This window comes from Castor canadensis, chromosome 11 (assembly GCF_047511655.1).
Source record: "Castor canadensis chromosome 11, mCasCan1.hap1v2, whole genome shotgun sequence".
Classification (NCBI taxonomy): Eukaryota; Metazoa; Chordata; class Mammalia; order Rodentia; family Castoridae; genus Castor; species Castor canadensis.
The window spans coordinates 8629227-8655446 of NC_133396.1; the positions used below are offsets into that span (position 1 = coordinate 8629227).

At 46.6% G+C, this 26220-nt stretch overlaps 1 long non-coding RNA gene across 2 annotated transcripts in view; it reads left to right on the top strand.

Annotated features, from left to right (window-relative positions):
* Positions 1-26220, top strand: part of LOC141413675 (uncharacterized) — a 160747-nt gene that overhangs the window by 36458 nt on the left and 98069 nt on the right. The gene's annotated exons all lie outside the window — the stretch shown is intronic.

Below are 26220 nucleotides of genomic sequence, written 5' to 3' on the forward strand. Positions count from 1 at the left end.
ATATTCTCATTAATAGATACCCTTGTCCCCCTTATCTGCGGTTTCACTTTCTGACATTTCAGTTAACCGTGGTTTGAAAATGCTAAGTGGAAAATTCCAGAGAGAAACACTTCGTAAGTGTTAAATAACTTCTATTATAGCATATCATTATCCTCCTCCTCTTAAATTTGTTAATCTCTTGCTGTGCCTTGCTTATGTTGAACTGAAAGGGTTTTGGACCTCCCTGTGGGGTTTGGATCATATCCCTGTGTATCAGGAGGGTGTATTTTCCCAATTTGTGTGTGCATATGTGTTTGGGGTACCTCTGGTGGTCTGTGGATGGAGATCCCATACTTACCCCATAATTTGTTTCTGAGGACCAGATCTGTCCCACGAGGCACGCGGAGTCACGTGCTGTGTTCAGGAAAGATGTGTTCTATGGTTGGGGACCATGCAGGGCTGTGAGCCATGACTCCAGCCCAGATGCCCTGTGCTCATGGCCTGGGCACAAGCCTGGTGACAGCTGTAGGTTCTTTATGCAACTCCATTCTCTGCGGTCTGCACGAGGTCCACAGGCCTCTTCAGATGACCTCTCTGCCCAAGCCCCATTCTTCTTGCAAACCAAACCTTCAAAACTCTGAGCAAGTGGCTGAAGGAAAGGGTGGAGCCAGGATTGCAAAAGTGACCCCTCTGCTGGAGGAGAAAGGATCCCCAGGCGTCCTGTAGGGCCGCGGATCCCAGGCCAGCCCTGGAGTGTGAAGCGCATCCGGACAGCTGGTGTCCGTCTTCAGTCTCCTGCATCGGAGCCTGGAGTGACAGCTTGGCTGGTCCATTACTTCCCCCAGGGACATTTGAAGCTGGGAACCCTAGACCTCTTCCCTGGGCCTGAGCCCATCCCCAAATGACATTCTCAGAGCAGCCGCTTGATGGCGCTGTGGCTCCACCGCGCGCACGCGGGCGCTGCGCCTCGCTCCAGCGCCTGGCCGGGCAGCAGCGGTCACCCCGGCGCCTGGCTGTGCCCGGTCGCCTGGCGCACGGCTGGTGGGGTGCAGCCCCCTGCAGCCCGTTCTGCTAGGAGCACAAAGCCGCTGCTCAGAGCATGCACCTCCCCGCTTGCTGCCCCCCAACCCCCGCCAGTGAAAGAAGTTTGGGACTTGGGTGTTGAATTTCCTCCCTGGCCTGGCAAGACTGAAGACCTTTGCCACCTTAGAGACTTTATTCTTGAAAGCATGTTTCTTTCTTTCTTTCTGTCTTGTTTTGATTTGCTTGTTAGCCTGCACTGTGTCCCTGTCGTCTTCCCTATCACTCCTTAGCAAGTCCATATCACGCTAAAGAACATGATTTAATTTGGGTGAACAATTTCTTGGGGGAGAGATGGCTGTCTGTCTGTCCTTTTAAGTTTCTCCGCGGTAGCAACCTTGCTTCAAGAGATCCGTCTAGAACTTGGGCTTGGGAGAGAAGGGTATTTGCACACAGAGTTCAAGCAAGCTGGCTACCTCAGCGATGTGAAAGAGGACAATTGAAAAAAGAAGGGAAACCCTTCAAGGATAAACTGTATCCAGTCGCAACCTTCCTGCGGCACTAGTTTTGTAAAATGCTGCAAAAACACAAAGGGGGAGAATTAAAAGCAACCATCATTCCCCACCTGGAAATGGCTTTTATTTTGACATCTCTTTCCAAAATTTATTGCCATTGCCATGATGTTCCCCTTCATACCCTGAAATGGGGGTCACTTTATTCATTTAGTTGGTGGCCTGCTTTTTAGTTTAATCCATGATGAAGGTTTTTTTTCCTCAATAAGCTGGTTCCGAAAAATCTAGTTCACACAGATCCACTTGTGAAGTTTCTTGTGCAAACTGCTCTCAGCAGGGGTTCTGTGCCACAGCGTTTCTCTGAAGCTGTGATTTGCACAGAACTGGGATCTGTGGCTCTTTTAGGAAGGCCACAGTTGGCCATTTTCGTTTTGCAAAATGAGCAGCCCCCATTTAAAATTAGCTGTTCCTTGGGAGACCTAGAGCAGGGACTTCAATTGCCTACCTTTGAGCTTTGAGCTCCCTTCCCAGAAACCTGGCACCTGCGTGTGGGCAGAGACTTTCTAGGTGGCTAGGGTTTGGTGACTGACTGAAAGACAGGGTGCAGAGGTCACTGAATTGGGCCCTGATCCCCTTGGAGAACCCCATCGTGTTGGGGATTGGAGTCCCAGGTCTGTCTTCCTGAAGCTGACCTTTCTTGCTGCTCTCAGGGAGCCCAGTGCCCCATGCAGCACTCAGCAAGCTGGTGCCCCTCTACCCTGGCAGAGGGCAGGACAGTCAGGCCAGGCTGTCCTCCTGGCTTCTCCCCAGCCAGTTGGGCACCGATAGTCCAGAAAAAGAAGACTTTGACTTTTATCTTTTTCTATTGCTGCTAATCGCTGACTGTACTGCCTAGTTGATTCCTGCAGCTCAAGGACTTGTGTGTCTTTTTGGGACTCTGGAAGGAGCTTCAGGGACAGGGACAAAGGAAGCAGCCGCCATGGTCACTGCAGCTGCATGGGCCCTTTGATGGCCCAGGGAAGCCTGGCACCATGAAGTCTGCAGTGCCCAGGGGCCCAGGCGGCATGGGGACGGGGAGAGATTGGGGGATGTGCCATGCAGTCAGTCACATGGACTGGGTTCAGACTTTGGTTTTTACCCCCACCCCCATGTGGCTCTGTGATTTGGGGGGAAATCACACGATACTGCCTGTTTCAGTTTTCTCTCTGTAGAAAGGAGAGAATTCCTACCCATCTGTAGGGTGGATGTGCAGATCCATGGAGATAACACAGGTGATCATTTCTTTATAATTTTTGTACCTGTAAGTCTCTAATTGTTTTGAGTCGATTTTTGTATGTTATTTTGAGTGGTGATTTTTTAAAAAGCTAAACAGTTAGTAAATACTTCCCAGGAGTCAAACACTGTGTTAAGAGGGTGTTGTTAGGTCCCTGTGGTGGGAAACTGAGGCCCAGAAAGGTCACTCTTCTCTACCCAGAGCCACCCAGATGTGGGGCATCAGGGCAAAACTGAACCCCAGAGCTTGACGCTTCACCATTGTGCTCCCAGCCCCCCTCACCTTCCCTGCTACAATCCCACCCTGAGTGTGTTTGGTCCACATCAGTCCATCGCAGCCTGCACCTGAGGACCTCAGGCTTACAGCTGTGTGTATTTCTTTTTCCTGAGGTTATAGGGTGGGTTTTCCATCTCAGACGCTATGTAAGAAACAGCCCTGGAGTTTTGAACAAAGGATCTTCAAGGGGTATTTATTAAGGAAATTTCGCATTTGTGGTCATAAGACATGTAAAGAATGGTTTCCACCATGTCTTTTCTCAGACCATTCCTTTCAAGGTGCATGTGTTTTGTGGGCATGTCTAGAATCCTCACTGCTGTCCTCACTGCTTCTGGCTCCTTGGAGCCAGAAGATTTGACATGGGGCATTAGATGGGGGCAGAGGGCACAGGGACTGACGGAGGTGGGAGAAGTCTTAGAAGAGGTAGCTGGTCAGGGCGACAGAGGTCCAGGATGACTTCTGGGGCCTCCTGCCCAAGTGCCCTTGTCTAGGGTGGCTCCTCAGATTCTTTTTTTTCCGGCAAGGATTTATTTTAGTATAACAGGTTAAAGTATAGACGGTGGGGAGGGTACAGGCAGAGAAATGGGAGCAAATGGAATTTCCTCAGGCAGAAACAGGAGCAAAGACTCCTCAGATTCTTGCAGAGAAGAAAAAGTGCTTTCACTGGCCACTGGGGAGAGGCTCAGCAGGCAGCACCCGAGGTGACACTGGGGTGTGAACTAGTTTTAGTTGAGTGCCATCCATCAGCTGGGAGCAGCCCCTTCTGTGCTGAAGAGAGACAGCCGCAGGTGACCAGTGGAAGCAGACATTCAGCAAGCAAGCCAGAAGACAGCATTTACGTCCTCCTGGCCCAGGTGACTGTGGGGAGGGGCTTGGGTAGGTAGCTGCCCACCGTGGCCTTCAGATTCCTTCCTATGAGACCGTTTGCCTTTTAGGTCTGCCCAGCTTCATTGCATGGGATTTGTCTGTAGGATCTGCTGACTGAGGACTTTTCATTCCTTGTGACCAGCACAGGAAGGCACAGCACGTTTAAAGGACTGCACGCACACGTTGTTGAAGGGTCGGTCTGTGGCTGTGGGGACCAGTCTTAGCCTGTGAAAATCAGAAGTGACCCCAGGCATGTACAGCTGAGCCTTTGAACTCCTTGATGCGCCATCCATGATGTGGCTATCCCCAAAACCCACTTAGGCAGACTCTGCACTTCCCACGATGTTCCCATAGTTGACTCTGTACCCAGTAAGTGTCGTCATTTTACTTTCTACAGTGCTGTGGCTGGCCCGTGTCTTTTACTACCAGGATGGCAGACACGGCCTTGTTATTTTGGCTCTGAAGATAACTCCGCAGTGATAGTTTTGAGGAGCTTGATGCAATGGTCCTGGTGGATGTGGGTATTTGCTCTCTCTCTGTGGTGTGGACGGGTAGAGCCTGCCTGCAGGTGGGACAGAGTGTTGGTAGTGCTGCCTGGGGCAAGTCTGTGTTGAGAATCGCCCTCCATGATAGCCATAGAGGACCTGCCCTTGGGGAGCTTTTGGTTGGAACATGCAGTGTTCCAACCAATACTGTAATATTGTCATTCCGACTCATCTGTGGGGACATGTTCCAAGATCCCCAGTAGAAGCCTGTATCTGCGGGTAGTACTGACCCCTGTAAGTCCAGTATTTTTTCCTATAACTATGTACCTATGCTAAGATTTAATTTCTAAATTAAGTCCAGTAAGAACTTGACTGTAATAATTTAATATAAAATGGAACAATTACAACAATAAACTGTAACAAAGTTATGGGAAACTGAGCCCTATCTCTCTCAAAAGAGCTTACTGTACTGTACTTGCCCTTCTGTCCATGATGAGAGGTAATCTAATGCCTGAAGGATGAGATGGAGGGTGGTGAATGACGTAGGCACTGTGACCCAGTGATAATATTATCAGGAGGAGGGTCCTGCAGCCCCAGTAATGCTGGTTGACCTTGAGTAGCTGAAACCAGTGAATGTGAAACCTTGAATCAGAGGGACTCCTATAATAGTTTACTGACCACGTATGATACCCAGGTGTTCTGCACAGGTTCTTTGGTCCCTTCCCCAATTCTGCAAAGTAGGTGTCATATACATTTTATGAATGAAGAAGTGTATTCAAAGATAAGTAACTTGACTGAGTCCACACAACTTGATGATGGTGGAGCTGGTGACCTGACCCTGGTCTGCTTGCCTTTAGCTAGGCTTCATGTAACACTGAGGTCTAAGCGTGTGAAAACCCACATCCAAGGAAAGAGTGGGGATGACACACAGGTGGGTCACAAAGAGACCAAATGACTGCCTGTTCATTCTTTGTGAGCCACTCCTACTGAAGATGCTCCATGGGGTGGCACAAATGACTCATCACCAGGTTCCCAAGGCTGTCTGTCATGGAAGGTGGAGGGCATGGGGTTTGATCTGTTGTCTGGTGGTTGTTCAAGAACTAGTTGCACAGGTAGGTGACATAGCTGGACCTATCCTGGGGTATCTGTCTCCCCAGTAGTATTTCAAGGAGAAGGTATCTGAGATTCAACCAACTGGCTGCAGGGTGATAGCCATGTGCATACCTCTGATCAGTACATTTCGGTTTTTTTTTTTTTTGCTTTTATTCATTACTTATTTGTTAATTTTTTTATTGTTTTATTATTCATATGTGCATACAAGGCTTGGGTCATTTCTCCCCCCTGCCCCCACCCCACCCCTTACCACCCACTCTGCCCCCTCCCTCTCCCCCCTACCTCGATACCCGGCAGAAACTATTTTGCCCTTATCTCTAATTTTGTTGTAGAGAGAGTATAAGCAATAATAGGAAGGAACAAGGGTTTTTGCTGGTTGAGATAAGGATAGCTATATAGGGAGTTGACTCACATTAATTTCCTGTACGTGGGTGTTACCTTCTAGGTTAATTCTTTTTGATCTAACCTTTTCTCTAGTTCCTGGTCCCCTTTTCTTATTGGCCTCAGTTGCATTTAAGGTATCTGCTTTAGTTTCTCTGTGTTAAGGGCAACAAATGCTAGCTAGTTTTTTAGGTGTCTTACCTATCCTCACCCCTCCCTTGTGTGCTCTCGCTTTTATCATGTGCTCAAAGTCCAATCCCCTTGTTGTGTTTGCCCTTGATCTAATGTCCACATATGAGGGAGAACATACGATTTTTGGTCTTTTGGGCCAGGCTAACCTCACTCAGAATGATGTTCTCCAATTCCATCCATTTACCAGTGAATGATAACATTTCATTCTTCTTCATGGCTGCATAATGATCAGTGCATTTCTGGTCCTTACAAGTCAGGCAGTCTCACTATCCTTGGTTTGGACACTGTCAGCCCTTTGCCTGGCTTGTCTACTCAGTCTAGGGTTGTCATTATGCAGACAGTGACAGTCTCCTGATTGATGGGCAGTTGGGGAACTTGACTTGGAGTAATGGACAGAGCTCAAAATGAACCTGTGTGGGTTCAGGACCTATGATCTGGGGGAGTCCAGTCAGGCCTGTAGCCCACTCTGTCCTGGGTTCTTTAGGACTCCTTTTCTGGAGGGGAAGGCAGAGCTAGTGAGAGTGAGCGCAGTTGTTTGGTGGACTAAAAGGACAGTAGAGAAATTGGCTTAAGCAGCTCATAGGTTGAACATCTGTTTCCTCAGACTGCCCTGTGGTTGAGATGTGAGTATATACCTATAAACATCTGTACCTGGCATACATTTTGATGTGGGTTTTTGTAAAAAGGAAACCTCTTAACTTTATATCTTCATGGGAAAAATGCAATCATTTGTTAATTTAGTTAAGAAATGTTTGTTAAGCACACAGCATTAGCCTGGCACTGAGCTCTGTTTTGGGGATACAAAGGTACATGCAGGTCGCCACCCTGGAAGATGGACCGTCCACTGGGCAGATAGACTTGTCCACAGGTCATTGCAATGGCACGATAAGAGAGGCTGCATGTCTTCGGATGCTGAGGACTGCGTGATTTGGTCTGTCTGTGGCTGGCAAGAAGTGTCTTCATGAGGACATTCAGTGACTGAAGGAGAGGAGGTGCTCAAAGAGGCTTCAGCGTGGAAAGGTGGAAGGGCACCCCAGGGAGCAGGAACGGTTTGCGCAGGAGCACACAGGCTGGACAGAGTGTAAGGAAGGGGATTGCTGGAGGAAGCCTGTGCTGGGAGCAGAGTGTGTTGGGTCAAGGAAAAATTCAGAAGAACCTTGACTACTGTGCTGAAGGATTTTGGCCTTTTCCTACCAAGAGGAAGAATGAGAAAAGAAATGCATCTCAGGGACCTTGGGTGCTGAGTGTCTCAGTCAGGATGTGAACTGTGCTGCAGTCAGACATCCCCTGATGTCAGTGACTTGCAAAAAAGGTTCCTTCCTCATTCACACTACATGTGCAATACAGATACAGCCGACGGGGAGCCTTGCTTCTGGAACTCTGGTTGACTTCTTAAGTCACCTCCATCTGAACATAGGACTTCTAGGTTCATTGCAGCAAAGGAGACAGAACTGCTCACAGCCTGTCGTCTGGAACTTGTATGGCCCCACCACTCAAGGGCACCAGGACACGTAGGTGCCTGTGCTGGAGGTGAAGGGGAATGTACAGAAGAGTTAGGTAGCTGGGTCTAGACAGTTTCCTTTTTCTTTCTCTTAGGGGTGAGCTGCAGTAGGGTGGGAGCTGTGACCTGGTATTGTCCAGATGTGGCCAGGGGACAGCTGGTCCTGGAGGTATGCTATCTACCGTTTGCACATGGTGGGGATGTGACCTGACCTGGTGCGTAACCAGAGTCACACTCTAACAAGGCTTCCACCTGGACTTTTTTTTTTTTTTCTCCTTCAACACAGGTGATTTTCACAGATTCTTTCTGTTGGGCAATGGGGCTATCTTTTTAGTGAGTTTTGGGTGGTTCTTGCACTGTCTGGACTAGCCTGGGCCTGTAATTCTCCTACTTCTACCTCCCATGTAGTTGGGATTACCAGTATGTGTCACCACACCAGTCTTATTTGACATAAGCTCTCACTAACTTTTTTGCCTAGGCTGGCTTTGAACCACTGTCCTTCTGATCTCTGCCTCCCTCCCAAGTAGCTGGGATTACAGGCATAACCATCACTCCTGGCCTGGCTTTCTGATGTTTTAAGGGAGGGCAAATGCTTCCCTGGCAAGGGTCTCGTTTTGTCCTCTCCAAAGCTGGCTGTAAGATTTGAGCAAAGGCCAGGTAAGGTCTAGCTTAGTGCTCATTCCCTGCAGCTCTAAGGTAGGAGTTGAAGAGGCTTTGCTACTGCTATAGAGGAAGTTGTCCTTGCATGAATCAGGACAAGGGACCACCCAGAATTCCTTGGTGCTCTTGGTAGGGCTAGAGCCTGACAACAAGTGACATGTAAGTAGAGAAAGGGGAGAGAGATCAGCCTACTGGTCTACCAAGTCTGAGGTGTGTGTTGGCCTTGGCGTTTACTCAGGGAGGGCGGAGTCCTTGTGCCGGGCCACCTGGTCTTAATTCCATCTTCCTGCATGCCATGGCTGGTGCTGTGATTTTCACACTCCACATCCAGAAACACTCCTTTCACTTCCACTGGACTCACTTGTGGTTACTGGATGGGCGTGTCCAAGGGCAGTGACACATGGACCCTCTCCAGGGAGACCCTTCTTTCTGAGCAGCTTTTTGCTTGGGCTGTCCTTGAACCATGATTTTCCTATCTTTGCTTCTCCCCAAAGCAGACTTTTGATTTGTTTTAGTTGGTAGGAAAACTTCCTGAAGGAAGGGAAAAGAATCCATGATAGCACCTAATCAATGCATAGCTCAAAGCCAGGAAGTAGTATTCCAAGAAATCTTTCTGATTGCTGATATCCCTCATTTCCCTCTTGTACCTTGCCAGATGCTCCCTTTTCTTATTTTATATTCTTCATGTATTCCTGATAAAAAGAGAACGTTTATGATGATGATTGTCAAAGGAAAACATGGCATAAATATCATCCTGTGAAACTTGGGATATGTTTTGAACCTATCCACTTAGATGCTGTGTTGAGCTGATAAGAGTATGTTTCATTTCAAAAGTGATTGTCGTTTAGTGCTGATTGAATCCATGGCTGGGTTTGAACTTTGGAAACATGGAATTATTATGGATCACCTATGTATTTTGAAGTTAGAAGATGATATTTTAAAAATTGCCTGTCATACCTTCTGTGTGAAGTGCCTTGGAAAGCATTCAGCCATATGTCTAGGAGTCTGCAGGGGGCATTTGCTGGGAGGGTCTGAGCAGTGGCAGCCAGAGTAGGTGGTTCTCTGAAGAGAAGGTGGAGGGAGGTGTCTAACCAAGACACATAAGTCGTTTTCTTCCTTTGTCTTACATATAGCAAGAGAATACCCTGGGGTGTTCTAGATACAGACATGGTGCTGATACCCCTGGGATGTCTAGAGGTTGGTCTGGAGAGTTCTTGGATGTCTCCTTGAATAATTCTCTAAAATCCCAGGGAATTTGGACCTTATTCCACTGTGAGATGACTGTCAGACTACTTGGGAGTTTCCATTGTCCCTTGGTCCCAAACCCAGCTATTCCTCAAGAAGGAGAGCAGGGTCTGTTTCCTGGGTTCCCTTGTTCTCTAATTGTGGTTCCAGGCCTGAGCCCTGCCAGCCAGAGGACATGTCCTGGTTGTTCCCGTTCATTTTCCCAGCATTTAGATAACTCTGGGGCCACATCTAGCAACATTGTTACAGATTTTGTTCTTCTGTCATGTGCCCCAGATGTCCCAGCAAGGGACTTTTTTTTTTTTTTAATGCCCATGTGAGTGGGAAGGAGAGGACTCATGGTTCTTCTGTAAGGACAGAGATAGGAGTGACCAGGAAGGGAGAGTCAGGGAGCTGATGTTCTGGAAGATTGTGGGAATGAGAAGAGAAACAAATGTGTTTAGAGAGTTACTTGTAGCATCCTGTCAACCACCGTTATTTCCCTGTAGCATTTCCTTTGGCTCGGGTGTGCGAGAGCATGGGAGGTGTAGTATTTTAAAGTGCAGAGATGGTACAGCTGGTCCTTTCTTGGTCTGTCTATTCCACCACCTCTTGGTCCTCAGCAACCAGTATCCTATTAGTAGGGCGCTCTCTGCCCCTATCCCCACTGCTGGGGTGCAGGAGGTCATCTGAACAAGATACAGGGCTGCCCAAAGGGCTAAATTATCTGTGAATGAGTTATGTAGACGGAAGCCAATTTGGTAAAGCAAGCAGGGAGTAGGGATAAAGGAGGATGACCTCATACTGTTAGACGCAGGTCCCTCTGGGGACCAGATTTTAAGGTTAAATGTGCTCTTCAATTTCTCCCCTCCTTTTTCAAATTCTTAGCTTAATTAGGAGCAAAGGGAGAAAGGCACTAGACTTTTTAACTGTCTGTACTGTTCTGTGTGACTTTGAAAGTTGATTAAATTGACTACATGTTTATTTTTAAAGTCATCTTGGAGTTGAAATAGCGAAGATTAGTAAGTTCTTTTAGAGACAGTGAATGGACTTATCTTTAACTGGGGCTTGTGTACCTACAAATAAATCTTGCTTTTCTCTGTGTATGTGTGTGTGTGCATGCCATGTGTGCACACGTACCTGCGCCTATTCTTCCTGGCTGGCATATCACTGTGTGCACAAATGTATGCAGGACTCTAAATAAAAACCACAAATGAATGCCCCAGGCTGAGCCACGAGGGCTGCTCTTTCTATTTTGTGCAGTAAATGAGGCGTGCAGGTCGCCTTAGGAGACCAAGTCAGGGAGAAACAGCAGCTCCCGGAAGGGGCTGGTAGAGGTGACGGGGTTCCCTGGGTTTTTGTGCCATGCTGTCCTGTGGTTGGGGGGAGACAGCATGTTTCCTTTAGGCCTGGGACATCGTAGGCCCAGCTCCAGGGTGACCCCAAGGCTTTTCTTCACCCAGTGGGTGCATTTTTCTTGCTCTGATTTTAAGGATGAATCCTGACTCTAAGGCTCCAAGGGAGGAAGTCCCAAAGACAGAGTGTCCCATGTGCTTACCCCATGGAGGACACTGTGGGTTTGCAGGTTTGCAAGGCTATGGAGAGACTCTGTGTGTGTGTGTGTGTGTGTGTGTGTGTGTGTATGTGTGTGTGTGTGTGTGTACTGGGGAGGGAGAAGCTCTGGCAGCATGTACAGACTTGGCGTAAGTATTAGTTGAATGCCTATGGTGTGCTGGGCCCTGAACTAAATCCATGACCTCAGCCAACACTCAGGATGAGAGGTAGGTCATAGCATTATCAATTTACAAATAGGGAGAGGATTCCAGGTGGTGAGCAGCTCTCCAGGATCACCTAGACTGAAATATAACTGGGTGGCAACTCAGGATGGCACTTTACAAAGCCTACATTCACCCATTGTGAATCAAATAGGGATGGATACTAAGAGGGAAGTTGGGTAAGTGCCTATTGAATGAATGAAGCATCATAGAGGATACCTGCATTAGTCACACACATGGTTCTGAAGAAGATTACCATCTAGATATAGCTGTGTACCCTTAGGCAAGTTTTTAACCTGTCTGTGCCTCAGTTTCCTCACCTGTAAAATGGGGAGGCTAAAATTAATTAGCATATACACTTGCAAGGATTGGGTGGTTAACAATTATAAAATGCTTGGGACAGTGGCTTGGTGTGCACTCGGCGTACTAGCTATTTTAGGACAATTGTGATTATCTCTAGGCTAGTAGAGGCACATGCATAGTGCTGGAAGAGACAAGAAGCAGTACGAATCAAGGATGGCCACTGAGGAAGCCACACATCTACAGGGAGGATGTCATCAGCCGATGGGGTGGCAACTGTGGATTGGACTAGGTTCCCAGCAGGGGTCATGACATGGGTGAGCCATAGGGTAAGGAGGGACTGGGGGCTGAGAGGGCTGCTCCTTCCTGAGCAGCCACGGAGAGGGTAGGAAAACTCTGCTGGGGTAGGGGAGGCATGCAAGGAAGAGATGGCAGATAAGTGTCTCTCACCTAAAGGAGCACAGAATAAATGAGTGGACTTGGGCTAGGGTGGGCAGCCTGGGACATTGGGAAAGTGGAGTGAAGCATGAGGAGGGCATTATGGGAGCCCAAGTACAGGGACACTGTGTATGCAGCACTGTTCTCCCTTTATGTGTCGTGCCTGGTGCCTTCCACAGAGGTGGTATAGGGTGGGGAACCTCCCAGGTTAGAAATGTGTGTCAGGAAGACAGGTGTCCTTTAATTTGGTGGGCTGCACACCAGTGTCTGCCATTGCCCAAGTTTCCTAGGCCACATGGCTTCCGGCTGTGGTGCTTTTCATGGCACCTGTTGAACCTCACCCCAGATGCTGACTTAGCCAGTCAGGAGTCAGGCCTGGGAATCTTCATCAGACCCAAGGGAGGTGACCACTCATTGATGATGAATATGTAAACCAGAGCCTTAAATTTCCCAGAGATGAGAGCAGCAAGACAAGTAGGGACTCGGGGAAGGAAGGGGAGATCAGAATGGACAAGACCAAGCAAAGCACTTCCTGATTGTGTACCAAGCGCATAAGTACCATTGATGGGGATGGGGGGGAGGTCTATCTACCTTTTTCATACTTTTCATAGTTTTTAAGGGTTGGTCAATGCTGTGAGCAATGCTGTTTGTCAGTGCTGTGCCTCTCCCCAGTGTATACGTTGAAACCTGGTGCCCAATGTGATACTATTAAGAGTTGGGGGGGGGATCTTGAGAGGTGATTGGATTATAAGGGTGGAGCCCTCATCAGTGGGATTAGTGCCCTTATAAAAAGAGTACATTTGGAAGAGGGTAGCCAGTACAGTGAAATCACAGTGTGAAAGAGGTAGTTGTGATATTGAGGTCATTTGATAAATATTTTATGTTGAATAAATGAGTGGCCTGGATAAGAGGAGAGTGAAGTGAGAATATTGTCTAGTTTTGGCATCTGGAAAGCTGCCATGTTGAGAAGAGGATGTCTGTTCCAGTTTGTTCTCTAGGGCAGGAAAGGGACACCTTTATAAAAACTCTCCAATTACAGGTTTCAGCAGTTTGGGGCGCTCTTGATGCGCAAGGATTGATCATTGGTTTTAGTGTCTTGTCTTGCAAAACCCTCCAAACAGGAAATAAGCTAGAGTTTCACTTGTTCTTTTTTCTCTAGGTACCGTGTGGATGGGGCTAGCCAGAGTGTGATCCTCAGCGGGGCAACTAGGAGCTGGGGTGAATTGTCACCTGAGGCTCATGTCAACAACCAACTACTCTAGTTGGGCATAAAACAAACCTGTGGTGAAGAGAGAGAGAGAGAGAGAGAGAGAGTGAGAGTGTGTGTGTATGCTTTTTACTAGGATAAAAAAGTGTGTAAAGTACATACATCTTAAGTGTACAGCTCATTAATTAATTTGCTTATATGTATACCTTTATATAACCACCATGTAACCACCATCTAAAGCAAGATAGAATCAAATATTTCCAGCATTCTGGAAGGCACCATCTTCTCGCCTCTCAGTTAAACAATTCTCTTCCTCTCCCCTAAGGTGACCATGTTGTAGTGATTGCTAATGCTGCAAAAGGGTAGGATATTCTGTCATAGCTATATGGTCACCATGTTACCAATCAGCTGGCTGGGATCCTTTTGCTCTACAAAGATAGGAATCATGGGTAGATGAGGAGAAGCTCTTCCATTGCTGGCAACTCTGGGCTGCTGAGTGTTCAAGGCTTAGGGGATGGACTGGCAGAAACAGGCTTACAACTCTAAACCCTAGCAGCCTATTGCTGCAGGCTTACTGCTCTGGGTTTTAATAACCAGTGGCTCAGGTACCTGGCAGCTTCCGTAGTCCTTGGCTTCTGGCAGCAGTGAGTGGCAGCAGCTTACAGCATCTTGTGACCCTTCTTGCGTTACAGGACTAGAAGGACTGTTGGTTTAAGAAATTTTTTGGCAGTACTGGGGTTTGAACTCGGGGCCTTTGTGCTTGTTAGGAGCATGCTATACCACATGAGCCATGGCCCCAAGCCCTCTTTTGCTTTAGTTACTTTTGAATCGGGTTTCACATTTATTTTTTAGCCATCCTGGACCATAGACCTTCTATTTATACCTCCTATGTGGCTGGAATGACAGTCATTCACCACTGCTCCCAGCTTTTTATTGGTGGAGATAGGGTCTCATGAACTTTTTGCTTGGGCTGGCCTTGAACTGCTGTTCTTCTGACCTCCATATCGATAGTAGCTAGGCTTACAGGCATAAGCTACTGCATCTAGCTTGAAGGACTGTGTGTGTACCAGTCGTGATATAGTCCCTCATGTAAATGAAGAGCTATGTTTGCACCAGTCACAGGCCTTTCTGCTGGACCACCAGGGGAAGTTACTTCCCTTCTGACCAAGGTGGAAATGACTACAGGGTCCTCCAGAGTTCATGGAGGCTTGTAATGACAAAAAATTCAGAGCAAGCCGATGAAACTGGGTGGCTGGGGCAGTGCCTTCAGGAGCCAGGGTGTGTCTTTGACAGCAAGCGGCTATGGTTGCTGTGTTGCTTCCTCAAGGCATCCATGGAGTGTTCAAAGCAGCCAGTGCTAACATGAGGGCAGTCAGGCTGGCTGCTTGGCTGGTAGCTCTTCATTCAAGGCTGTAGAGAGACAGGAAGGGGTCTAAAAGTTGTCAGTTACGGAGCCAAATAGCCCCACCTCCAACTTCTTAGCTTATTTAAGGGAAAAATAAACAGTAAAAGCGGTACTTACAATAAAGGCCTATCATTAAGGTCAATAGTTCTTTAACAGTGCTCTAACAATGCTTAACTCATGCCTAGTGCCTCAGGGAGAGGTGGGTCCCTCTGCTCTGTTCCCCACAGATAAGCCCACCTAACAAAGAAGAGACACCTTCTTGTGGAGGCCTAGGTTTGGTTTGAGTTAAAAAATGCACCTTGATGGTTAGGAGCTTCTTTTTGCTGAAATGTTTATACTTCTTATTCAGTTGTAGACTTTTATCTGCCCAGGTTGCCTTTCTGAGGGCTTCCTTTCTACTTATCTGACAAACCATAAATTTTATTTCCTTTAAGGGCAAAACCAGCCTTCGAGCACATTTATAGTCCACGTTTTAAGAGCTGGCTGTCCTTCCATCTGGCATGTCTGGTGAAACATGTTCTCTTTTTCTTGGAGCAGACTTTTCCCAGAGAAGCTGAGGATGTGTGTTCCCTTGGAGAGGTGCCTGCCTGACCCAGCAGGAGAGAGAATGCCAGAGAAACCTCCTACCTGAGTCCTGCCCTGAGAGCCAGGCTCACCTAGAAGTCTTGCTCCTGGTGTCCTGAGCATTAGGACATCCTCTTTATCTAGCCTTTGCTGTTTCTTCCTTCTTGGTTTTTTATGTCTTCTCCTTTGCCTCCTTCCAAGACAGGCAGCTCTGTGGACTTTGGATATTTAACGTGTTGCAATCCATGTGATTTCAGTGAGTGCCTTTGCTTCCTGCTTGCCTGATGATTTTTTAATGGAATGAATTTAGCTCCCCCTTGAAGAAGGAAATGGCCTCAGAATGTGGGTGACAGCCCCCCTGGGGACACACAGTTCCCTCTGTTGACCTCTGGTCCTGTGTTTGGGGATTAGGGATGGAGTGAGAGGAAACACCATTTTGAAATGATACCTGGTGAAGAGTCTTCTTCCTGCTTCTAACGGTATTAGGGAGAAAGTGGTTTTAAAACTTTCTTACGTTTAATGTTGGTAAAATATGCATAGCATAAAATGTATCTTTTAAATTATTTTTAAGTTCAGCATCGTTAGATACATTCACTTTGTTGTACAACCATCACCACCATCCCTCCACAAAACTTTTTTTAATCTTGCAAAACTGAAACTGTGTGCCCCTTAAGTTCCAACTCCCCATTCTCTTCTTCCCACATATCCTCACACACACCCTTCTATTTTCTGTCTCTGTGAGTTTGATTAGTCTAGTGACCTCATATGAACAGAATCATATAGTATTTGTCCTTTTGTGACTGGCTTATCTCACTTAGCACAGTGTCCTTAAGGTTTATCCATGTGCCAGAATTTATTTCCTATTTAAGGCTGAATAATATTCCACTGTATGGATTGACCATATGTATTGAGTTGTGATGCAAATGTATTAGGACCCAAAGTCTTCTTAATCTTGGATGCATCAAACTGTGTTCCAGACCAGGCACCTGTGCCTTACCTGGGGATTTCCTGCTGTAATTGTAGTGTTTCAATGGGAACTATGAGCAAGCTAAGGTGAAAGTGGATTGGGGGAGGTAGGGTGTGTGTGTGGGGAAGTTCCTCATTTGCACAGAAAGCTTTGAGGTGTGGTCTAGTGCTGCTGTTTTTTTGGCAAGCTACCTTCCCTAGATTTCCAGAAATGAGATTAGGCTTGTTTAGCCTGGGCTTAAAGGCCACACATGGTGACGTGGTTCAGATATCAGCTGTTGGCAAGGCCAAAGGCCCTATGGGGTCATTTCATTGTCTCTCAAGTTAGTAGAATCTGAAGGTTTTTAGCGTGATGGGCAAGATATGTTTTTGAGGATAGCCAAAGCTATAAAACACCACAGTAAGAGAATAAAAACTACAAAGGGAGAGGAACAAGCTAAGTGGTAGTCCGAACTTTTCTGTGAATTTATTTGGATAACTTGGGGGGAAGCATCTCATTGTCTTATTTTCCCAGTTTTCTCCTTGATAACATGTGGAGAACAATCCTACCTCACCACGTCCTAGAGTGTTTTTTATTTTTTTTTTGAAACCATCTCTGGGAAGATGGTTCAAAGCCTGGAAATTTTTAGATGGGGTTTCCTTTGGTCTGGATGGAACTCCTATCCCATCCTCATTTCTCATTTTACATAACATGATATGTATATGTATGTATCTATCTCATAATTTCCTTTAATAGGCTTACCTTCCCAATTCATCCATCTGTTCATCAAATATTCATTGACTGCTTTCTCTGTGCTGGACACTGAAGTAAGGTACTGATGAGAGAGGTTGAGGAGTAAACAAAATTTTAGACATTAAATGAGTGTTGGTCAAACTCTTTGGGGTAAAAAGGAGTGTTTGTGAAATTAGATTATTAGAATGTCTAGAGGTGAATTCAGACTTTGTTTCTAACACCTAGCTCCATCTTCTCTCCCTGTCCTAAAAAGTTGAGTTTGATTCTTTACAACTTTTCATCTTTTTGTGTAATTATCAGGTGTGTTCTTGGCACCCACAGGCATTCACCTGAAGTTTTGGACACAATCTTCCTGTGTATCTGCATTTTCCTCTGGCATAGCAAGTACCCACCAATCACACATGCCCAGGGTCTGCTGCTGCTGATGGTGGGAGAGGATCTGGGGAGATTTTGGGTCCAGGGATCCCTGCCCTCTGAGAAAAAGGCTGCCTGCACTCTGAAATTCTACACTCATTTTACAAATGGCATTTCCCCTTCCAGACTGAAGCTATGATGGTCACAGGTATTTTCTAAACCACAAATCCTGTACTAATTAAGACTCAGTGATGGACAACTACCAGGTGCTCATAAAAGATGTCTTTTTTCTGAGTATGGATTGTTGTTGAATCCTGAAAATAAAGAGGTGGGCAGAGATTCATGTGGAGCAACCCTTTCATGACATGACTTCCGACTGGTACAGCAGGATGGGGACCTCAACAATGTGCTGTTCTGCATCATAAGACAGAGAAGACGAGCCATCATAGCACTACCTGGAGAGTACTGAACAAGCTGGAGGGAGACCTGTGTCATGTCCTGGCTTCTTTGTAGGTACCTGTGGGTGCGAGGCAAATCCTCAACTTCACTGGGCATCTGCTTCTCCATTGGTGAAGTGAGGAGGTTGACCAGATGTCCCTGTGACTCTTTGCAGGCATCTCTGGTCCCCACCTTCTGTCTCTGCTGGGATTTCTCAGCTCAGTTCATGGGTGTGCCATCTCAGGCCTGTAGCTAGGTCTCTGGCACAAGCCTTTGGGACCGGTTTCAATAGAGTGTTTAATACATAACCCTGCAGACTCTTGCAAACCTTTCTGGGTAACACTTACTTCATTGCACTTTTAAACGTGAAAAACGAAAGAAAACGCTGCTTAGCAGACTCTGGGTAATCAGGGCTGACAGATGTCACTCAGAATTTTATTATTTAAAGCCACAATGATTTTCCAAATAACTTAAAAATATATAATCCAACCTCAAAACAGTGTCCTATAACAGAGGCCAGGGAACCCTGTAGGAAATGAAGTCAGAGTCTTGGCACCCCTCGAGTGCTGGTTCAATGGCTTTGAACACTTTTATGTTCTCTGAGAAATACAGGAACATGGAACAGTATCCAGTTACTCAGTGTGGCTGCCAAGGTCTCAGAGAGCTGGGGGTGTCTTGGGTGTTTTCTCCCCAGTCCCTCAGCCAGCATGACACTTCAGTTGGTCTCCATGAAATGCTTTCCCCCCATTCTATGAGAGCAGGGGTGGAGATGCAATAGCTTGCACATTTTTTAAAAATTAAGCATCCTCATGTCTATAGATTGTGCTGCTGTATTTAGATGGTGACTTTCTAATTTTTCTTCTTTCTACAAGAAAACAAAGATACAGTGAGTGTCTCCTGTCATCTAGGTACTGTATTTTATTCTTATTTATTCATCATAATTATATGTTAAATATTATTTGTATCAGTGACACCAATACATATTTAAGAATTAGTAATACATTCATTAATCTTGTAAGAATTATTGTCCCATTTGACAGATGTGGAAATTGAGACCAGAGAGGTTAAAGAGCATATCCAATGTATTACAGCAAGGAGATGGCAGAAGAGAGCTTAGAATCTGGGTGGATAAATTGGGTTTTAGAGCTGACATGAATTTTATTGTTGGCTAAAGTTCCTGATCCAACAACTCTGGGGCAGTGGTGGGACCAGCAATTCTGTCTTTCTAGGACAAGGAATTGGAGAGCTGGTCTGCATCGAAGTGGGAGGGATGAGGGTCATGTGGCCCTGGTCACTCAGGCCTCACCCTGGCCATGGAGCTGGTAGGAGTCAGGTTGTGTTGCAGGTGATGGCCTTGCAAGGTCCCTGCTGGAAGTTATCTCTCGAGATGGGTGTCCCGGAAGCATCTCCGGGTTGCTTCCGAGCCGGGGGAGAGGCCGGCTGGGCTGCCAGCGTGGGCCTGGCTGCTGTTTGGTTTTCTGTGACTGGATCTTTGTTCCCGAAGCCCTGAGCTGCGGAGCTCCCGTGTCCAGGCTTCCTCAGCGCTGCATGGAGCACTAGCCTGGTTAAGTAAACACCGCTGGAATATTACCTGTCTGTTAACCTGTCAAGATTGCTTTACAGCCCCTTTTATCTTCCCCTCCACGGAATTTCCCCTGGAGTTTTCAGCCTGTTCTCTGATTCCTTTCCTCCCCAGCCCTCCTCCATCCCACAAAGAGTCCCCACCCCCGGATTCATTAAATATTGTCAGAGTTCCGCCACTTACGGCTGCCTTGTTCACCCAGTTCAGATAAATTGTTGTTGACTCTATGATGCAGACCAAGGACACTGGGTTCCCAGTGCCAAGAAAGTAACCACAGGGCCTGCCAGGTGGGCAGAGGCCAGGGGGCTGCGGGGCCAGAGCTGCCGGAGCCCAGGAGGCCACGCAGGAGGGAAGCTGCTGGCTCCTTGCGGCCTTCTACCTTCCGTTCCTGCCTGTCCCACCCTCTCTCTAAACATAGAGCTTCTGAATTTGAGGGTCTTAGGGGAATGTCCTGTTCTAAGCTTCATGGTCACGAGCGCCTGAGGCCTGGCTCCACACTCCCAGGTTTGATTGAATGAGTTCAAGGGTTCTTTGCAGATTCACTTCTTTTTAAATTGTGGTAAAATGCATTGAAAATAAAACTTACCATTTTAGCCATTTTAAAGTGAACAATTCAGTAGCAGTTAAGGACATTCAGAATGTTGAATGGTCATCACCCACTGTCTAGTTCTAGAACTTAAAAAAAAGGTTATAAAAATTCTTCAGTTACAATCACTTTGCAAAAAAATCACACACACTTCATGCTTGCATCTGAAGATGTGCATATATCCTGTGCTCATGAGGCAGTCATTTCCCATCACCCCTCTCTCCTGCCCTGGTGACCACTGATTTACCTCTCTGACTCTATGGATTTGCCTTTTCTGGAGATTTCACTTAAACAGAATCATCAATCTGTGGCCTTGTGTCTGGCTTCCTTTACTGAATATAATGCTTACCATGTTCTTAGATCCACTTTTGTCTTTTGTTTAGAGTCCTCAAAGGGACAATGGGGCGATTGGTAGGGACCTGTAGGGTAGCTCAACTTGTTTCTGGTGGTGATTCCTTGTTCCTGGCAGGCTGAGCCTCTGATCTCTCCATCAGCAGTCTGGTACCTGGAGAGTTTCCCCTGCCTACTTGGGGAGGTCATTTCAATTTTCCCTGAAACCACTGTTTCCCTTGCCCAGGCTACCTCCACCCGCTATGGGCTACTGTCCTTCCATCCTCTGTGTCAAAAATGTGACAACTCATGAGGATACTCAACTTTAGACACGTGGACTCAGCAGCATATAGACAACCCGTCACTTTGAATCATCACTATAAACAAAGTGAAAGTGGGGGTTTTGGAGTCCTTTGGAGGCTCTGATGTCACCTCATTGTGTGGCCTTTCCACCTGTATGAGAGGTTGGCAGTGCCCATCCTTTAGGGCGATGATGACTGGAAGCACTAAACCATGACTCACTGTGTATAGTGTCTGGTGTGTGGGTTTTGTAGAGTAATTGGTTACCATCAATAAAATCTGGACTTAAAATATGATCTAGTGCCATATTCCCCACTCTTCCTCCTGGCCTTTGTCATTTTAGGGTTTATGGCAACTTCTACAAAGTGCACAGGACTTTAGAGTGTCTTTAAATTAGATGCATGTACTGGTTTTCAGGCTCCCACCTCAGATCGTGGTTTGGTCTGAGACAAGGAGCAAACCTTGCTTCTATCCAAATCAGCAACGAAATTTCCCCATGACCTTTCTCTTTTCCCTTTTCGTTTTGCCATCCATTTTTGGAATCCCTCCCAGCGTGAAACTATTCTCCACTCGCCCATGTTCCCATTCCTCTAGACTGACCTTGGAGAGCTTTGGTGACAAGATGTCCGTTAATCTTGTGTGACAAACAATGGGCTCAGAAAGTAGGAAAGGGTTAATATTGCCTGAGTGCCCTGTCCCTTTTGGGATTAGGGGAAAAGTGACTTTATTTTTATTTGAAGCCTGAGTCAAGTTCAGTATAGTTCTATAAGGTTTATTATGATGTTTATTATTATTATTATTACTATTTATTATAATGTGTTTCTAATCTGATTAATTAATATTATTTACTGTGAGAGTTCACAGAGCAGGCTATGGAGACGTTGGTGGGCTCATGACGTCAAGTCCCGTCTTGGCTGTTGTGCATAATTAGTGAGTTGCATAACCTCTTTGTTCATTCGGTTCCATGCCTGCAAATCTTTGGCCCTCTGCCTGTGTGTCCTGTGGTGCAAAGGGAGGGAGTGGGCTGCTTTCTGGGCATTGCCCACTGCCAGGTTGTGGCATCTACTCTTGACTGATGCTCAGTGACCCTCCAGGGAGTGGGATAGGACCAGACCAGGCAAAGTCCTTTGGTGGGGTCCTTGGAAGGAGGGCTCCATTGCCTGGCTCAGTTGTTTGAACTGAACTTACTTTTGGGTCCTAAAAGAGGTAACTTTTTATTTTTATTTTTAAAAACAGGCCACACTTCAGAGAGCAAGTGAAAAGCTGTTTCTTTTCTTCTTACTGTCACTCTAGTATTATATGAGTATGCGCATTTTGCATCAGGAAAGGGGACCTTGTAGATTTCTTTCTCAAGTCACATTTGTGGCAGTGTATTTTACATACAGTAAAATCTACCCATTGTTAGCGTTTGATGCATTTTCATTTTTTTTTATTATTCATATGTGCATACAAGGCTTGGGTCATTTCTCCCCCCCCGCCCCCACCCCCTCCCTTACCACCCACTCCGCACCCTCCCTCTACCCCCACTCCCTCAATACCCAGCAGAAACTATTTTGCCTTTATTTCTAATTTTGTTGTAGAGAGAATATAAGCAATAATAGGAAGGAACAAGGGTTTTTGCTGGTTGAGATAAGGATAGCTATACAGGGAGTTGACTCACATTAATTTCCTGTGCATGTGTGTTACCTTCTAGGTTAATTCTTTTTGATCTCACCTTTTCTCTAGTTCCTGGTCCCCTTTTCCTATTGGCCTCAGTTGCATTTAAGGTATCTGCTTTAGTTTCTCTGCGTTAAGGGCAACAAATGCTAACTAATTTTTTAGGTGTCTTACCTATCCTCACCCCTCCCTTGTGTGCTCTCGCTTTTATCATGTGCTCAAAGCCCACTCCCATTGTTGTGTTTGCCCTTGATCTAATGTCCACATATGAGGGAGAACATATGATTTTTGGTCTTTTGGGCCAGGCTAACCTCACTCAGAATGATGTTCTCCCATTCCATCCATTTACCAGTGAATGATAACATTTCATCATCTTCATAGCTGCATAAAATTCCATTGTGTATACATACCACATTTTCTTAATCCATTCATCAGCAGTGGGGCATCTTGGCTGTTTCCATAACTTGGCTATTGTGAATAGTGCAGCAATAAACATGGATGTGCAGGTGCCTCTGGAGTAACCTGTGTCACAGTCTTTTGGGTATATCCCCAAGAGTGGTATTGCTGGATCAAATGGTAGATCAATGTCTAGTTTTTTAAGTAGCCTCCAAATTTTTTTCCAGAGTGGTTGTGCTAGTTTACATTCCCACCAGCAGTGTAAGAGGGTTCCTTTTTCCCCGCATCCTCTCCAACACCTGTTGTTAGTGGTGTTGCTGATGATGGCTATTCTAACAGGGGTGAGGTGGAATCTTAGCGTGGTTTTAATTTGCATTTCCTTTATTGCTAGAGATGGTGAGCATTTTTTCATGTGTTTTTTTGGCCATTTGAATTTCTTCTTTTGAGAAAGTTCAGTGCAAGCTTCTTTGTACAATATCCCTGAATAGCAGGTTCAGAGCCTTGTGACTCTGTATGTCCACGTAGAGTTTAGTACCTGGGACAGCCACACTCAGTGTACAGCCCTTAGGTATGATGGTTTTGAGAATAATTAAAAGTGGTCGTAGGAAGACAGGACACTGAAGGGAAACTTTGCTTCCTTACTTAGGGGAACTGTCACTGTATTTAAGGAAGGTCTTAACAAAAAGAGAGCTAAGCTAGGGGAGGCAAATCACTTGTGCACAGTAAGGTTTAGGCAGATACTCTCTCCTCTCCTGACCCTGACTCTGCTTATGGCTCTTTGTGACTAGCAGCAAGGTCCCTACCCTATCCATATCCGGATCCATGAAACAGGGAGGTGGTCATATAGGAACCACCCTTGAGAAAGCCTCTGGGCCTCAGTCCCTCTTGGGGTGGCCTGGTCTTGCCTTTAGGACCCTAGGCCTCACTCTCTTCTTGGGACCACTATAGACTCTGGGCAGAGATCCTGTCTTCATCTCCTTTCTGTGTGAGCTTCCCACATGCTTGGTGCAGGGAGTTTGGACGGAGCTCTCCAACCTCTTCCAGTTCACTGGCTCTGTGATAGGGTTCCAATGGATTTTGTGTCACGTTGCTTGGAAATGAGGTGGAAATAGGCCAGTTACCATCAAAGTGGGGCTTCTGAGACCTCCCAGGACCACCAGACTTGAACAAGACTGACACCTTCTCTTTCCTGGCTCTCCCTCCTTGGTCTTGCCTCCTATGTGGGGAGAAAATAGACATAAACTCTGTCTGTACTCAGATCAGCTGCCTTAGACAAAAGCCTGAAGGAAGATAGGAATATACTCCTTTTTTTTTTTTTTTTTTTTTTTTTTTCCGTCTTCTGCCTAATTTCTCTGTTAGGACAATTGCCTTGTCTCAAACCCTCAAGAGCCTGAAGCCAGCCTCAGTCTCCCATGGGGGTGGGGCTGGACAGCAGTGTGTGTCTGTAGAAGGTGGGGGGAGCTTCAGAGGGCCCAGAGAACAGCTTTGTCCCCTCTCAGCAGCTTGCGGGCTCTCTGCCATGTCCTGGCTGAGCAATAGCACATCCAGCTTGTTCAGGGCCAGGGCTGAATCACTGTGAGTCCCCCACAGTGTTGGCAGCAGCTGCTTAAAGAGACCCAGGACTGAAATAACAGAAGTGCTTAGAGGTTCTGGCTGGAATCGGCTGGAGCAGGGAATCTGTCTGAATCTCCTGAGAGTCAGAGAAAGCCCAGGCCTGTCCAATGGGGAAAGATGAGTGGGGTGTTGGAGTTTTGCTAGGGGAGTCTCAGAGGCTGCCTCTGTAGTCTTAAGCCTGATGCCTTCATTCCAAGGGGTCCTTCTACTAATACCAGCTAACATCTATTGAGATTTTTCACATAGCTAAGTCCTGAAATACATTCTCACGTTTATGCCTCCCAACAGCCACAAGTGTAGTGGGCCATGTTACAGAGGCTCAGATGGATTAAGTGACTCACTCACTCAAAGTCAAGAGCAGATCAACAATGTCTTCTTCAGGTTCTGTCTCTACCCTGGTAGGCTATTCCTTTGTTAACTAGCTCATATGATCTCTTCTCAATCCTTAGAGATTTCATCTCAATTTACAGTCTTACATTGTTGTCTGTTTGATTAATTTTTTAATTTTAAAAAAGTGCCACAGTTCAGAGGTCAAGCATTACTTGGCCACTACTGTGTCTGTTTGATTGATGGTGGTCTCTTTCCCCCATGCCACCCCCCCCCACTGGACTAGGGAGGTAGTTGCTTTAGTTCACATGGTGTCTCCAATGCTTGGCACACAGTTTTGTTTTGTTTTTTTTTTTTAATTTTTGTTTTTTTAATTATCAACAAAACGAAGAACAAGTTTTGGAGAGGATGCAGGGAAAAAGGAACCCTTATATACTGTGTACATTGTTGGTGGGGATGAAAAGTAGTACAGCCACTGTGGAAATCACTGTGGAGGCTCCTTAAAAGAAACTACCAAATGATCCTGCTCTACCTCTCCTGGTGTTTACCTGAAGGAATGTAAGTCAGCATGGTGTGCAGACATCTGCACACCCATGGTGGCTCTTGAATTCATGCATGAATGAATGACACCAAAACCCCCAGGGTTTGCCTTTCTGTCACTTAGTTGACTCCACCTGCTGTCTGGACTTTGCACCTGTGAAACAAGCTCTGTTAACATGGGTGGCCAGGTTTGGCTCTCTCTTGAGAGATTGGCACAGGAGCTTAGCAGTGCATTTCATGGTTCCCAGTCAGCTCGTGCCATCTGTTCACTGCAACGAGTTGGCTTGGGCAGGCCACGCAGGCCACTACCAAGAATCTCCCGGAGCCGGGAATTTCCCACTCTGTTCATCTCCTGCCCACCTCCAGGCAGGCATGGTAAGGAGAGCTGGTAGAAGGAACCAGGAGGTAAATCACTTCTGTTGCACTCTGGGAGGATGGACAGACAGGAGGAAATCAGGAACTGGTCTTTGAATTAGGGACTGAACTCTTTCGCTCCCTCTTCCTAGTTACTTAGGAATAGTGGGCTCTCACACTACTTCTTAGGTTTTGCTCACTCTTGAACTTCTCTTCAGAAGTGACCCATGTTCCACAGTGGCCCCTTGTTCTTTCTTCTTTAGGATGTGGGAAATGTGGTGGTCATCCAGGTCCAGATTTATGCAGTAGGAGGACCTGGGAGAATGAGAGGAGTTTTCTAGAAGCCCAAGTTACTGTGTAGCACTCTGTGCACTTCCGCGATGCACCCAGCTGGGAAGAAAGACCAGATGAATGCAGCAATGCAGGGTGTGAGGGATTGGAGGTATTCAAGCTTTTTTCACAGGCTTTTGCTTTAAACTAGAATAAATATATAATTGAGCAGAGGGGTTTGGGCAACCTGAAGGCACCAAGGCAGTTTGTGGTTTTCAGAGGCCCTGGCTGTCTGTAAATCATTCCTCCTTGTTTCTGGCCTGGGGACCTCTTGGGCTGCCTGTGGACCTCAGACCCTATCCTTTTAGCAGGTGCTCTGAAGTCAGCCCTGGGGCTGCCAACATCCATCAGAGTCAAAGGCCTGGGAGCCAGAGCCCAAGGCCTTGTGTATGCTGTGATACAGCCCTGGGTGGCTTACTGGACGCACACTGCCTGACCCTGAGTCCTGGCTAAAGCCACAGGGGTCCTGCCTTGGGAAGGCTCACATGGAGTTTGCTGTGTCCTTCCCTCCCACCACCTGCCCAGAGAGGTGTCCTTTGTGT